The following is a 13,829-nucleotide window of genomic DNA, read 5'->3' on the forward strand; positions in this document are numbered from 1 at the left end:
GAAGGGCTCGTTCTCACGTTGCACTCGCAGCTGCGGAGGGAAGCTCGGCCAGCATGGCTCCCACCGCCGCCCCCCAAAGCTCCGCGGCGCTTGCAAGCCCGGCCAGCCAAGGGCAGGAGGTGAGTCCCGGGCCAAGGGGGGCGTCCTTGCAAGAAGTGGGGTGGGTAGGGGCCCTTCCGGGATTGGGCGGGGGGGGCAGCCCCGCAAACTCGTGAGAATGGGGAATTGGGTTAGTTTCCTCCTTGCGTTTACACGCATTCTGCCCCGACTCTTGTTGCAAACCCAGGGGGGAAGAAGCGTTGCGTTGCAACGCCTGGCAGTGCGTTCGTTGGGTGCAGGAACAGGTGCCGTGTCCCCCAGGTGGGAAACCTAAGTGTCCGACCCAACGCGTGTATCGCGTGCTCGTGTGAACGAATGCGCCGCAGACTCTGGGGACGCCCCGCGGCGTGGCCTGGAACGCAGCGAGCGAACAGGCTTCCTTTGCCCGTTAATTAATCCAAACCCAGGTTATCAAATGTAGCTGGGGTGTCTTCAAACATGGCTTGTGGACTTCAACTCCCAGAATTCCTCAGCCAGGCACGCTTGGCTGAGGAATTCTGGGAGTTGAAGTCCACAAGTCAAAAGGGCCAAGTTTGAAGAGCAACCTAACTTATCTCATCCTACCTAACCTGCTGACTTGGGAGGGACAGTTAGGGAATGAGCAGCACCTGGATAGTTTGATTGACGGCCACAGGTGTTGCTCAGTTGGGAGCAGGTTACCTTTGCAGCAGCTTCTGAGGCAAATGAATTTTAATGTCTTAAAAAGAAATAGAAATTTTTAAATATAAAATGGAGGCTGGCAGACTTGGAACATTGGGGAACAATTCCAGGTAAACCGGAAAGATTTTTATGTCATTTTTAGCCTCAGAGACCTGACACCTGGTCCCACTGGATAAAATGGAAGGCTAAATGGCCATTTTCTATATTTTCCCCTTGTCCTGCTCAATTTTGAAAGTCCCTGGGTTAAAAATACAGAAATGACACGTTTTAAAACCTGTTGTTGTTATTTGTGGACCTGAGAATTTTGAAGCCCTTTTGGTGAATTCAGTTTGGGGAGATGTTGGAGTGCTGGGTGCGAATCTCTTTTGAGTTATTTCATTTATTTTTATTTGTTTAGTCACCACAGTGGCTCTGGCATTTAAATGGGATTCAAAATTCAGGAGAAACAAGTGGCTAACAAGGCCTCCTAATAATAAATCTTTATAAATAATTTACAAATAGATAAATTCTAAATTCTAAAATAATCCAGGTTGTCTGTTGTTGGGCTTTTGCCTTTAATTGATTTTCTTGCATTTATGAAATCTCTCTACCTGCCCATCAGGACTTCTGTTCCTACTTTCTAGGAAACAAAACCCGTAATGTTTCTCTTGTGAGCAGATGCCACAATATAGCACTTTTGAAATCTGTAGGGTTTATTAGCATTTTTTTTAAAAAATACTTCCTGGCTGGATATGTAGACATATAAACTTAAATTCCTTAAACTCTTCTCTGTTGTGCAGGAAAATAAAGGTCATAGATCTGAGCGTAAAGATCAGCTCTCTCGACTAAAGGAAGGAGATCCCGAATTGTACAAGTTTCTGGGAGAAAATGAGACGACTTTGCTTCATTTTGATGATTCGGATGAAGAGAAGAACCATCACATGTTGCCTGAAAAATGAGAGGTAATTAATTTATTTTCACTATAAGTGAACATCAGGAATCGCCTGACTGCTGATAATTAGCTCTCTGATGCCAATTAGACTTTATCACAGTGTCACTGAAAATGGTGGAAGGAAGTCGCCCATACCTCTCTCTTTCTTTCTCTCCCATTCTTTTTTTTCTTCCTTGTCTTTCTCCCTTTTCCTTCCTTCCTTCCAAGGCAGGCTCAGGAATTCTGGGATTTGGTCACAAAAGGGCCATTGTTCATTTGGAGAGGAGCCCTTTCTTCCCTCCCCCCCTTATTGCTAGGATGTGGGTTTTGGAAGCCTCCCCCTTTACAGGGTTGTTCCCCCCATCAAATAAAATGGGGAGGGGGGGAATAAAGATTTTCTTCTCCTTGATTCTCCCATCTCCATTAGAAAAACCCTGGTGCTCTGCTTATTTATTGCTCTATTTATTATTAAACCTTATATTCTGCCCACCTCACCATTCCCATCTTGCCCCCTCCTGAGCTCTGCAGACGATCCATTAATTAGCACCAGACATTAATTAGCACCCAGCTGCCTTTTCTTCCCCCCTCCTTGTCCCCAATGAGGTTGGATTGACACCAAGTCTTTCTTTCCTTCTCCAGGAGACGAGAAGGCTGCGCCTCAACGGAGGAGTCGTCGGAAACCGCTGTCTCGGGCAGAGTTGCAACAGCTGGCGCAAGGAGGAGAGGACCCAGTGGAAGACTTGGATTTTTCCGATGGAGACCGATGGATGGACAGACTGGAGGGTAGGGGGGGCACAGTTGGGGAAGGGGCTGCATTGTTCCAGCTGGCCCTGAAGCGGAATTTGTGCACTGGAGGGACAGGCCAGAAAATTTGTCAGCCGGCATGAGAGCTGTAAAAAGCCTGTGCCACGGTGGCTGCAAAAACTGCCTCTTTAGAATATTGTGGGTTCTTAAAACCATCTCAAAATAAAACCTTAAAACCATCTCAAAAAAGAAAAAAGAGGCCGGCCTTCAATGCTGCCCCTTCCTCTTCTGGAGACGCAGGGATGAAGATCAACTTCCCACCGCAGTTGCAGCCGGAACACTTTTACAGACCATTTTCTTTTTTAAAGACTTGGCTCTTTTTTGGACCAAACCCAGCAGGAAGAGCTGGACGGGACAGCACAGTGCATGCTTTGAATCCACCACCCCCCAATTCCCCCCAATGTTTATTTCTGTATGGGAAGGGAAGGTTTGCGTTGGTTCTCGGCTTGTAAAAACAGCCTGTTGTCGATTTCTTTCAAACGCCTGGATCTCTTTGCACTGAAACTGCGGCAGGCAAAACGGCTGGATCCCGATGGAGAAACGTTTTGCCCTGCAGCTTTCACTGCATTGTGACCCACTGCATTGCGACCTTTTTCACCCCACCTGTGGTGCCCACCAGGAACTGAGACCCACACACTTGTTTTTTGAGGTCACCTGACAGAACAGATCTAGGATAAGGAGATAGCATTGGTCAGGAGGGGATTCCCCCAACTTCGCCAGGATATCTCTGTAATTTGCAAGTTAGGTGAAGGAGTCTTATGTCTTCAGCTTGGCTAAAGAACCGTGTTTTGTGGTTTACGGAGATATGCTTGAAATGCAAAGTCCCCATAAATCTGAAAACATGGCTGCTCTAGCTTTTTAAGCTGGATGGGAGGGTGAAGGCATAACGGCTGTTAGCTTTTGCCTTGGTTAAAGACTAAATTTCAAAGGGATGAGTTTTAGCTCCCAGAAATCTTAGCAATCCTAGGCTAGATAAGTTTTAAGGATTGAGATCCCCTTCCCACCCACCCGCCCCCCAATTCCCAAGGACACCAGATGGCTGCGACTTAGTTTCCAGCTGTCTCCAGCACATGGACTGGACTCTGATCTCCAGGGTCATGTAAACCCACCAGCTAGGTCAAGAACTGAACTCTTGCTTTCAGAAAGCCAAACGGCTCTCGGAAGCCTGGACTTCAGTTCCTAGAAATAGGCAGCTTTTAAAACACTTTGGGAGTTAAAGCTTGCCCATTGAAAGATGGAAATCTTAGCAATCCTAGGCTAGATAAGTTTTAAGGATTGAGGTCCCCTTCCCACGCACCCGCCCCCCAATTCCCAAGGACACCAGATGGCTGCAACTTAGTTTCCAGCTGTCTCCAGGGTCATGTAAACCCACCAGGTATGTCAAGAACTGAACTCTTGCTTTCAGAAAGCCAAACGGCTCTCGGAAGGCTGGACTTCAGTTCCCAGAAATAGGCAGCTTTTAAAACACTTTGGGAGTTAAAGCGTGCCCATTGAAAGATGGAAATTTCAAAGGGATGAGTTTTAACTCCTGGAATTAATTTAGCTCCTGCGACTTAATCTCCAGCAGTCTCCAGCACATGGACTGGAGAATTCTGGAAACTGAAGTTCGCTAATCTTGGAGATGGCTCCATGCTGTCTCTTGGTGGGGCGTCCCAGTTCTGAATTCTAGGACTTGGGGAGTCTGCCAATCTGGGAGACAAATCCCATGAAAGGTAAGTGGTGAGCCTCTAACTTAATTCTGTTAGGAATTCTGGAGCTTGCAGTCCCCCAATCCAGGAGACAGGTCAATGTCCTGTAGACGATGGGTCTCCAATTCTTCTGAATTCTGGGTTCAGAATTCTGGGACTTGGGAGTCTTCCATCACAGAGGGCATAGGATACCCTAGTTCCTACAATTCCAGGTGGGTGCCATTCAATCTCTGGTGGTTCTCCAGCATACATACTGGAGAATTCTGGGAATTGAAGTTCATCTTGGAGGTAGAAGTCCCAGGTCTTCTAGGTGGGCTTCCATAGGATTCTGCTAAAAATTCTTACACCAAGGAAACACTGCATCTGAATGGGAAACCTTCAATTCCCAGAACTCTGCAACCTTTGGGTGTAGAGTTACGGGGAATGAACTTAACTTCCCATCCAGATGGGAGGGCAAACAGATGGAAGGTAAACGGGTGGAACCCAGACTTCTCCAGTTTATGTCTGTATTCTGGGAATTTTAAAGTCCAACATAGAATTTCTGATAGAGCTAAGCCCCCCACCCCCAGAATGCTTGGCAATGTAGCTGGATAATTCTGGGAAATAAGATCATCCATGTTGGGGTTGGGGTGTGTCATTCTCCATGCTTAAAGACGTTTTGGGGCTAAGGTCCACTTATTTAGGATGCACAGAACTTTGGTTCCTTTGAGCTGTGAGATTGCAAATCCCCACAGCTACAAATGTACAGGAATTGAAGTTCTTTATGCCATTCCCACCCACCCCCCAAATGGGTGCACTGAAGCCTTGGGGGTCTCCAGTAGGTCTCAGCCTTGGCAGGCTTAAAGATGGGTGGACTTCAGCCTTAGTTGAAAGTCTACCCAACTTAAAACTTGTCAAAGTTGAGAAAAGCTGTAGAATCTCAACCCCGCCCCAATCTCCCCAGCAACTACGCAGGTGAGCCAGAAAACAGGTGTGTCTTGAGGTAAGTCTGCAGTTCCTCCCTTGGTGTAAGTAGACATGCACAATGTGTCCAAAATAGGGGCCTCTTGGCACTTAATTTCAATAATACACTTGTGCATGCCTACTTGCAGGAAGGGCTGCACAGAGGGCGCAAGCTCTGTGCATGGTGGGTCACGCCCTGGAAGGCTGGAGGGGGGTGGAAAAAGGGTCAGGGGCCAGCCCTGGTCCAAGGGGGGCTGGCGAGGAGGCCCTGGGGAGGTCGGGCGTCCAAGCCCCCTAGGGCAGCCTCAGGCATCCCAGGGCCTCTCTTGCCAGCTCCTCTTGCGCCACGGTTGAAGTCGAGGGTCTTGGGGGGGGCTGGGGGAGGCTGAGAGGTCAGCGGAGGGCGGCTGCCAAGGTCCTTGGCTCTGGGGGGGCATTTTGCCCACTTCAAGCCAAAGACATTGGCAAGCTGCTCTCTCTGCGCCCCCCTCCTGCGCCTCCCTCAGCCCCCACCAATGCCCTTGGCTTCAATCCTGGCCTAGGGGGGGCCTTGGGGGGGGAGGGGAGGTCCTGGGAGGGGGGGAACTTCCCCCCTCCTCCCAGGATCTCCTCTCCCCCCCCAAGGCCCCCTCTAGGCCAGGATTGAAGCCAAAGGGGTGGGGGAGGGGGGAGGGGGGGGTGGGTTGGGGGGGTGGGGGGGGTGGGTGGGGAGGGTGTGGGTGTGAGGGGGGGGAACCAGAAGGGGGGTGTACTTCTTGTTTTCTTGACCTCTAATAAAGATTGTGAAAAGTGCAGCATCCAGCCTCTTTCTTTCCCTCCCCCCCCCCCCGCCCACCCTCCCCCCCCCCCCCCCGCCCACCCTCCCCCCCCCATTTCCCTCCCTCCTCTTGGTTCCCCTCCCCATCTTTGGCCTCAAGGGGTGTCCGAGGTAGGGAGGGGCAGGCCCTAGGTGCCCCCCCCAGGCTTGCCAGGGTGGATAGGGCATCTTCCCAGGGCTCCCCTCCTCTTCCCCTCCCTCCCTGCACCCCAGGAGGGCTGCTGGGGGCTAAGGGGAAGTGGGGAGAGCCCTGGAAGGAGGTTGGAGGCTGGGGGGGGTCTCCTTGCCGAACACCCCATCTCTTCCCTTCCCAGCTCCCTTGGTGCCATCTGGCAGGGACCCCGTGGGTGGCAAAGACTCAGGAGGGAAAGGGAGGCCCGGGGGGGGGGGGGAGGAATGGGCAGGCTCTCCCCAACATTTAAAGGGAGGAGTTTGTGCCTGCCGATGCCCCCCCCCTTCACCCCAGGGCCTCCCATTCCCTCCTTTGCCCGTGCCTGCACCCGTGGCACCAGGGGAGTTGGGAAGGGGAGAGGAAGGGGTGTTGGCAAGGAGCCCTGGCAAGGAGCCACCCCGTCAGCCTCCAACCTCCTTCCAGGGCTCTCCCCACCTCCACTTAGCCCCCAGCAGCCCTCCTGGGGTGGAGGGAGGGAGGGGAAGAGGAGGGGAGTCCTGGGAAGATGCGCCATCCACCCTGGCAGGCCTGGGGGGGCACCCAGGGCCTGCCCCTCCCTACCTCGGGCACCCCTTGGGGCCAAAGATGGGGGGGCCAAGAGGAGGGAGGGAAATGCAGGTGCTGGGAAGATTGGGAGGGGGCAGGCAGGCCAGGTGTTTGGAGGGCTGAGTCTGCCTCTCTAAGACCCTGGCCTGCCTGTCCCCCCTCCTCCTTCCCAGCACCTGTACCCTCCACCCCCAAACTTACCTGTTCTTACCTGTTCTCCGTGTCCTTTGCCGTCTGGTGGGGTTCCCACAGCCGGTACCATCCCATACTTACCCGCTTTGGTCTAAGCTGGCTCAGACCAAGTAACCTGGGCTGTGTGTACCCACCGCCCTCTCCCCCCAATACTTTAATGTTCCCTGTCCCCAGGAATCTAAGTTGTGAAGGACGCACCCCGACACGTACCTGTTTTTATAAACTGAGTGAACTCTTCATTTTTATTGTTATTTCAATTGCTTTGCTGGGAAGCCTTAATTTTAAAGTGATGGATACTTTGACATGAAGCTAAGGTCCCACTGAGCTATCTTGGCTTAAGTGTGGTTTCTGTTCAAAATGCACCAGGGGAGGGGGGAGGGGAGAAAAAGACTGCAGGGGTGTTTTAAAAGTTTGGCCCCTGCATTCTTTTTTCCACCAAAATGGGCAAGCACGCACACACACACACACACACACACACACAGGTTGAAAGCTGGCAAGGGCTCCATGTTAACTCCTGGGTATGGATACCAGGGAAAATGTGCAATTCCGTATCCTCACCCAGGCTGCCTTGCCTTTTTTAAAAAAAAAACCTGCATTCTTTGTGCACAAAAGCCAATTAAAATGGAGCTTACCTCTCTGTTGCATGCGCACACACGCACAGACACAGAAGAGAATGTAGCTCAGGGTTGAACTCAAGTCCCTGGTGCTCTCCGATTTTGGCTTTGCTGCAGACGATTCGTTACCCAACTAGGTACCATCATCCATGCATTAATGAGGTTACCTAGTTGGGTAATGAAACGTCTGCAAGGCAGCAACGTCAGAGAGCACCAAGACACACATACACACACTCCCTCTCCTTCACACTCAATCACTCATTCACACACACACACACACAGACACACTGAAAGCTGGTAAGGGCTCCATGTTAACTCCTGGGTGTGGATACCAGGGAAAATGTGCAATTCCATATCCTCACCCAGGCTGCCCTGCCTTTTTAAAAAAATCAAACCCTGCATTCTTTGTGCACAAAAGCCAATTAAAATGGAGCATACGTGTGTTGCGAGCGCACACGAATACACGAGAATGTAGCTCAGGGTTGAACTGAAGTTCCTGGTGCTCTCCGAGTTTGGCTTTGCTGCAGGTAACTAATGAGGTTACCTAGTTGGGTAATGAAACATCTCCAAGGCAGCAACCTCAGAGGGCACCAAGACACACCTGGGTGTGGATACCAGGGAAAATGTGCAATTCCATATTATCCTCACGCAGGCTGCCCTGCCTTTTTGAAAAAAACCAAAGCAAAACCCTGCATTATTTGTGCACAAAAGCATATCTCTGTGTTGTATCTGCACACACAGAGACACACAGAGGAGAATGTAGCTCAGGGTTGAACTCAAGTCCCTGGTGCTTTCCGAATTTGGTTTTCTTGCAGACGTTTCATTACCGAACTAGGTAACGTCATCCATACACTAATGAGGTTACCTAATCGGGCAATGAAATGTCTGCAAGGCAGCAACCTCAGAGGGCACCAGGACAATCTCTCTCTCTCTCTCTCTCTCTCTCTCTCTCTCTCTCTCTCTCTCTCTCTCTCTCTCTCTCTCTCTCTCTCTCTCTCTCTCTCTCTCTCTCTCTCTCTCTCTCTCTCTCTCTCTCTCTCTCTCTCTCTCTCTCTCTCTCACACACACAGAAACACAGGCAGACACACGGTTGAAAGCTGGCAAGGGCTCCATATTAACTCCTGGGTGTGGATACCAGGGAAAATGTGCAATTGCATATCCTCACCCAGGCTGCCCTGCCTTTTTGAAAAAAAACAAAGCAAAACCCAGCATTCTTTGTGCACAAAAGCCAATTAAAATGGAGCATAGCTCTGTGTTGTATGCCATGCACACACAGAGAATGTAGCTCAGGGTTGAACTCAAGTCCCTGGTGCTCTCCGAGTTTGGTTTTCTTGCAGACGTTTCGTTATCCAATTAGGTAACGTCAACCATGCAGTAATGAGGTTACCTAGTTGGGTAATGAAACGTCTGCAAGGCAGCAACCTCAGAAGGCAGCAAGACAATCTAACACACACACACACACACACACTTCCAGAAGGGAAGCACTGGGATTCCCCCAAGTACAATATCCTACCTGTTTCTTTCTTTTTCCTAACAACTGCCAGGGCAGGTAATCTGCTGCTGATGGACTTCTAAGGAGCAAATGCCTAGAACGGGCAGGATGGGGACAAGCAATAAAAGCAACACGATGCACACCAAAGATAGAAACAGAAAGTCAAAGAAAAAGGAAGAAGGTAGTCCACAGGACTGGCTGTGCCGTATCATGCAAAAAATAAACATGACGTAGAGTTCAGACGCTGGATCGCTTCGTCTTTGGTATTACTTCAAAAGCTGCCTTCCGGTGGAGGGTGGGCGAAGCTCCGTGGGAGGCGATTTTCAATCCGTGGGCCGCAGGCCGGGCGGTTGGAGTGGGAAATCCACCGGGAAGCTGGCCATCTACAACACCCGGCCCACCCTCTTGGCTACCTGGAGAAAAAACAGCAAGAAAAGGGGAAATAAGGCACCTGCACACAGCAGCAGCAAGAGGCATTAAAAAATGGGTGGTTTCGATTTTGACAAGCAAAATGCACGGCCAAGAAGTCAGATTCACTTAAGAACTGTGGCAAGAACAGCTATAAAATGGGTCAAAATTCCCTTAACAAATGTGTCACAACAAATGTTGAGAACTATCACAAATGTTGAGAGCTATCTGTTTACCGTAAGGAAAGCTTGTATCCTACCTAGCCTGTTCCATCAGCTATGTTACTATGTTCATGGACCTGACTTTTCTTTTTTAGAGCAGCACTGAAAAATGTGATTTCTCCCACTTTGCCAGGCCAGCTAAAAGCCCGGAAGCCAGGTTTCCCAGCCTTAAGGCTCTTGCAAACTTGGGGAAGAGATTCCCTCATAAACCGGGTTAAGTCTCCTCCACAATGCTACCCGGGGTTTTAAGCTGCACTTTCTCTGGGCACCGTTCTAATTTTTGGAAGACTGTCTGGCTGCTTCCTAGTTTTTGCATTCTGTTGGGTTTCATTCGCTAGCGCACTTTGGCTAAAGGCCACTTTAGAAATAAAATAATAAAGAAACCCAAAGAGTTAAATTGGATTGAACTACGGGGCTCAATATAAAGAAACAGTTCATCATGGAATGACAGGACAGGTTCTTTACAATGATGACTGTGGTCCAGATCTGATATTGTAATCAATACATAGCACTGGACTTTGTGAATAGTGCATTAAGTAGTCACAAATCTATATAACTGTAAACTGACAAACTTGTCTCTTAACAACTTATTATGGCAATCTACAAGACAGCCTTAATAGAATGAAGATATAATATCTCTATAGCATTCCTCTAATTTAAAAAGCTAAAAGTCTGTTTTAAACGTTAGATAAATTTAATTTGGGATGACTTGTTATATGACTTGTTATATGCTACGGCTTAGCACACGGACAGCAAACCAGCGTCTTTCCCCCTCGGCAACTCTGCCTGTGCCAAGGTGAAAGGACACAAGCCATGATTTAAGCCCGGGCGGACCTCTAAACCACGGCTGATAAACAAACCAGGGAGCAACCGTGGTTGGCCTGTTTCCAAGCAGAAACAGTTGGCCACGTTATCTACCTAGTATGAGAGTTTGATGGAAAGCCCAGCTAGCAAAACCGAAGCGGAGGCTGGGGCCCGGAGCCGCTTCGGCTACACGTGTCCGGCTGCCCCTATCAGGAGCCCCGCCCGGCTGCATTCGCACAACCTGCCCGACCCGGGTGCGGGATTCACCCCTTTTAGCTCGGCTCCAACGACCCTCCCCCGCCGGAGAGGAGCGAGGAAGAGGGAAAGATTCCCCCCTCCCTTCCCGGCCTTGCTAGGGCAGCTCAGGAGGACCAGCACCATGGGGCCGGTAGTCCGGCACTCAGTGACAAAGGGCCTCCCGGCGGCCGGACCTCACCTCCTTTGCCGGGCTCGGGTCCGGGGAGCAGCTTCTCCACCCGGCGGCGGCGCTTCATCTCCCCCCGACGCGGCTCCCCAACTGCGGCCATGGCGACGCTGCAAAACGGCTGCCCAGACCAGGCCCGACTGGAGGACGGCTGCTCACTTCCGGTTGAGGAGGGAGGAAGAGAGGGGCACTTCCGGGAGGCCAGCAAGGGAAAACTTAGACGAGCTACCATAGAGCTCCGCAGAGGGCGGGATAGAGCGACGCCCAACCCGTGACGCACTATGAATAAAGAACGAATCCTTGCTATTCTTCTCCCCTAAAAAGGAAGGAAAGAGAGGCCTTGCTGAAACGGTGCCCGAGACGCATGTTTGGGCGTCATGCACGAGGAAGGGGACGCTCTGCGCTTTGGTGCTTCGCTTCTCGCTGTCCCGATCCTGGGCAATAAGCCTAAGACCGCCCCAATGTTAATGCTATGGGAAGGAGAACCCTGCCATCCTGTGGCGCAAGCGGGTATTGCGGCCGCCGCATTTTAAGCTTATTAATCTCTAACTTTATTATTAGCGCCTTATTAATATTAATAGGGTGACGGGTGGCGACACGGGCGAAGGATAAGATGCCCTAATATTAATAAGGTTTTATTAATGAGGAATAATAAACTTTAAACGCCATTTAAAAGGTTTTTCTTTTGCTGGCTGCTACACCGGCTTGGACCACAGGAGGGCACTGTTTTCGTTCCTTTAGCGATAGCGGCATTGAGGCCTATGACGGCCCAAATGCTAATGCTATGGCACGGAAAAATGCCATCCTGTGGTCAAACCGGGAATTGCGGCCGCCGAGAGAAATAAACCTTTTAAATAGAGTTTTAAATCTACGGACTCTAACTTGTTGATCGGGCCCAAAGTCCGCCTTGCCCAGAGAGGTCTCTGTGAAAGGAAGTTGGAGGATGACTAAGAGGAAAGGACCGGACGTCGGCCATGATGGAAAGGTCTTCTTTTTTTAAAGGCTTTGACGGACGGCGTATTTGTTCGGACAGGAAGTCCGCCACACGGAGAAGGTCTTTGTGAAATTGGACGCTCTGCGCTTTGTTGCTTCGCTTCGGTGTCCCTTTCCTAGGCAAAAGGCCTACGACCGCCCCAATGTTAATGCTATGGGAAGGAGAACCCTGCCATCCTGTGGCCAAACCGGGTATTGCGGCCGCCGCATTTTAAAGTTATTATTCTTTATCTTTATTATTAGCTCCTTATTAATATTAATAGGGCGGCTAGTGGCGACACAGGCGCAGAATAAGATGCCCTAATATTAATAAGGTTTTATTAATGAAGAATAATAATCTTAAAACGCCATTTAAAAGGTTTTTCTTTTGTTGATTGCTACACCGGCCTGGACCACTGGAGGGCACTGTTTTCCGTCCCTTAGCCATAGTAGCATTGAGGCCTATGACGGCTCCAATGTTAATGCTATGGCACGGGAAAGTGCCATCCTGTGGCCAAAGCGGGAATTGCGGCAGCCGCATTTTAAGCTTATTATTCTTTATTTTTATTATTAGCGCCTTATTAATATTAATATGGCGACGAGTGGCGACACAGGCGCAGAATAAGATGCCCTAATATTAATAAGGTTTTATTAATGAAGAATAATAATCTTAAAACGCCATTTAAAAGGTTTTTCTTTTGTTGATTGCTACGCCGGCCTGGACCACAGGAGGGCACTGTTTTCCGTCCCTTAGCCATAGCCGTATTGAGGCCATCGAAAAGGTCGTGCCCAGAGAGGCCTCTGTGGAAGGAAGTTAGGGGAACGATCAAAGAGAAAGGACCGGAAGAGAGCCATGTTGGAAAGGTCCTAGTTCAAAATTCTTGGGCGACGGCCTACAATATCTACGGACAGGAAGTTCGCCGGGCCGTGAAGGTCTCTCAGAGATTACACGTGAGGAACGAGACAGCGGACATGCGCAGAAGTCCGACGGAAGCGGCTCGCTCCTTTCGGAGAAGCCTAGAATGGCGACGCTTCAACGGACGCTCTGCGCTTTCGTGCTTCCCTTCTCGATGTTCCATCCTAGGCAAAAAGCCTATGGGGGCATCAATACTAATGCGATGGGACGGAAAAGCGTGCCCTCCTGTGGTCAAACCTGATATTGCGGCCGCCAAAAAGAAAGAAACTAGGATTTTAAGGTTATTATTCTCCACCTTTATTCTTAACGCCTTATTTTTAAATATTATTTCGTTAATATTAACGCATTATTATTAATAGGGTGACAGATGGCCATTTTGCTGAGACACAGGCGCAGAATTAAATGGCCTAGTATTAATAAGGTTTTATTAATAAAGAATAATGATCTTAAAATGCCATTGAAGAGATTTTTCTTTTGGTGGCTGCCGTACCTGCGTGGACCCACAGGATGGCACGGTTTTCTGACCCTTAAATAGCATTCAATAGCTTCAATAGATACAGAAGAATAATCTTAATATCATATTAAAAGGTTTTATTTCCTTTTGTGGCTGCTATTCCTTCTTTAACCTCAGGACTCTCACTCTAGGACTGCTTGCCACAAAAGGTGACCTACCTTCCTATATCGCTAGAAAAGGACAAGGTGTTTGGCTGCTTGGAGAAGAGTTGGGACGGAAAGACGGCAAGGAACATACTGGATTCCTTCACAAATCAATCACAACTGTATATTAAGTCTGTAAACTCACCCGCAATAGGCAAAGTGCCGTAGAATATTCCAAAGCTCTTCCACTGGGTTGTGGCTGTTCAAGTTGCTTGCGGAAATTGTGCGGAGGTGTTTTGTGCCTCTTAGAATCCCCTCGGTTGTATTAGGCTGTAATTATAATTCCATATTGGCTAAATTTGCAGGCCTATTGCCCTGGCCTTGCCCTGACCCTAAAGACGAGACATCTGGGCCGCAGACGCTGTGGCCTCTTACGAGCAGGGATATACATAGGTTTTATTCAAGTTATTTGGGTTTATGTTATATTTGTTGAAAATTGCAGTTTCCTTCCCTAGAGACAACTGCCAAAAAACAGCCACTTTGTTTAGCAT

The 13,829-nt window shown here is 49.5% G+C and overlaps 1 long non-coding RNA gene across 1 annotated transcript; it reads left to right on the forward strand.

Moving 5' to 3' along the window:
- Window positions 1-5,603, forward strand: LOC310648069. Its single transcript, XR_014494006.1, has 3 exons — window positions 1-119; window positions 1,539-1,700; window positions 2,309-5,603. It is a non-coding gene; the product is annotated as an uncharacterized lncRNA (long non-coding RNA).
- The last annotated feature ends 8,226 nt before the right edge of the window (window positions 5,604-13,829 follow it).

Source organism: Vipera ursinii (assembly GCF_947247035.1).
Source record: "Vipera ursinii genome assembly, chromosome: 17".
In the NCBI taxonomy this organism is placed as follows: domain Eukaryota; kingdom Metazoa; phylum Chordata; class Lepidosauria; order Squamata; family Viperidae; genus Vipera; species Vipera ursinii.